Below are 2,707 nucleotides of genomic sequence, written 5' to 3' on the forward strand. Positions count from 1 at the left end.
CATCAGTCTACTCTCAATCAGCAGTGAAGCGATGTAAGGGCTAAAGGGATCAAGGGGGGAAGTGGGGGGAATCAAGATATTGAATTTGATCATCAGCCATGATCATAATGAATGGTGGAGCAGGCTCGAAGGGTCGAATGGCCTCCTCCTGTGTCTAGTTTCTGTGTTAATAACCTGCTCGGTAACGCTCAGTTTGGGTTTCGCCAGGGCCACTCAGCTCCTGACCTCATTACAGCCTTGGTTCAAACATGGACAAAAGAGCTGAATTCCAGAGGTGAGGTGAGAGTGACAGCCCTTGACATCAAGGCCGCATTCTACAGAGTGTGGCATCAAGGAGCCCCTAACTAGAATCAATGGTTATCAGGGGGCAAACTCTCCGCTGGTTAGAGTCATTCCTGGTACATAGGAAGATGGCTGTGGTTGTGGAGGGTCAGACATCTCAGCTCCAGGATATCTCTGCAGGAGTCCCTCAGGGTAGTGTCCTAGGCCCAACCATCTTCAGCTGCTTCATCAATGACCTTCCCTCCATCGTAAGGTCAGAAATGGGGATGTTCGCCGATGATTGCACCAATGTTCAGCACCATTTGCGACTCCTCCGATACTAAAGCAGCCCATGTTCAAATGCAACAAGGTCTGGACAATATCCAGGCTTGAGTTGATAAGTGGCAAATAACATTTGTGCCACACAAGTGCCAGGCAATGACCATCCTGAACAAGAGAGAATTTAACTATCACCCCTTGACATCCAATGGTGTAACCATCACTGAATCTCCCACTATGAACATCCTTGGGGTTACCATTGACCAGAAACTGAATTGGACTAAGCATACAAATACTGTGGTGACCAGAGCAGATCAGAGGTTAGGAGTTCCACAGCGAGTCACTCACCTCCTGACTCTCCAGAGCCTGTCCACCATCTACAAGGCACAAGTCAGGAGTGTGATGGAATACTCCCCACTTGCCTGGGTGAGTGCAGCTCCAACAACACTCAAGAAACTTGACACCATCCAGAGCGTACTACCAAATTACTACCAACACGTCTCCCGTTCCACCAGAGGCCCAAACATCCTAGACCACTGCGATACAAATATCAAACATGCCTACCACTCTATCGCTCCCCGCCATACTTCGGCAAATCAGATGACAAGGCTGTGCTCCTGCTCCCGGCTTACTGCTTGGAGTCAGTGGTCAGTATCTAAAACTCTGTGACCAGCCTGAATGAGTACGCCACTACAGTAACTGACTTCATTAGTAAGTGTGTAGAAGACTGTGTGCCAAAGAAGCAAATCCGTGTGTTCCCCAACCAGAAACAGGGATACCCACTGCTTGCTGAAGTCCAGGTCTGAGGCGTTCAAGTCAGGCGACCCTGACCTATACAAGAAAGGCAGATACGATCTAAAAAGATCCATCAAAAGATACCAAAAGACAATACCGGACCAAGCTAGAGTCCCAGGCTAGCCACACCGACCCCCGCCGACTATGGCAAGGTCTGCAAGACACAACAGGCTACAAGATGAAGGCATGTAAAATCGCCGGCTCCAACGCACCCCTCCCTGATGAGTTCAATGCATTCTACGGCCGTTTTGAGCAAGAGGTTAGCAAGAGCATGCCCTCCACCCTGGAAGCCCTCGATGAACCTGTATCTGGGGTCACCATTGCAGATGTCAGAGCGGCTTTCTTGAAGGTCAACCCATGGAAAGCGACTGGCCCGGATGGGGTACCCGGACGTGCACTCAGATCCTGTGCGGATCAGCTGGTGGGGGTATTCACAGGTATCTCCAACCTCTCTTTACAACAATCTGAGGTCTCTATCTGTTTCAAGAAGACGACCATCATCCCATTCTAAGAAAAACCAAGCAGCGTGCCTTAATGACTATCGGCCGGTGGCTCTGACATCCATCATTATGAAGTGCTTCGAAAGGTTAGTCATGGCACGAATCAATTCCAGCCTCCCGGACTACCTGGATCCACTACAGTTTGCCTACCGCTGCAACAGATCCACAGCAGATGCCATTTCCCTGGCCCTGCATTCAACCCTGGAGCACCTAGATAACAAGTTTGACACCTCTGTCAGACTCCTATTTATTGACTATAGCTCAGCCTTCAACACTATTATTCCGACAGAACTCATCTCCAAATTCCATGGCCTGGGCCTCGGCAACTCCCTCTGCGACTGGATCCTGAACTTCCTAACTCACAGACCACAATCAGTAAGGATAGGCAACGACACCTCCCCCACAATCATCCGTAACACTGGTGCCCCACAAGACTGTGTTCTCAGCCCCCTACAATACTCCTTATACACCTATGATTGTGTGGCCAAATTCCCCTCCAATTTGATTTTCAAGTTTGCTGATGACACCACCATAGTGGGTTGGATCTCAAACAATGACGAGACAGAGTACAGGAATGAGATAGAGAATCTGGTGAACTGGTGCGGCAACAATAATCTCTCCCTCAATGTCAACAAAATGAAGGAGATTGTCATCAACTTCAGGAAGTGTAAAGGAGAACATGTCCCTGTCTACATCAACGGGGATGAAGTAGAAAGGGTCGAGAACTTCAAGCTTTTAGATGTCCAGATCACCAACAGCCTGTCCTGGTCCCCCCATGCCGACACTATAGTTAAGAAAACCCACCAATGCCTCTTTCTCAGAAGACTAAGGAAATTTGGCCTGTCAGCTACGACTCTCACCAACTTTTACAG

Source organism: Mustelus asterias, chromosome 14 (genome assembly GCF_964213995.1).
Source record: "Mustelus asterias chromosome 14, sMusAst1.hap1.1, whole genome shotgun sequence".
NCBI lineage: Eukaryota > Metazoa > Chordata > Chondrichthyes > Carcharhiniformes > Triakidae > Mustelus > Mustelus asterias.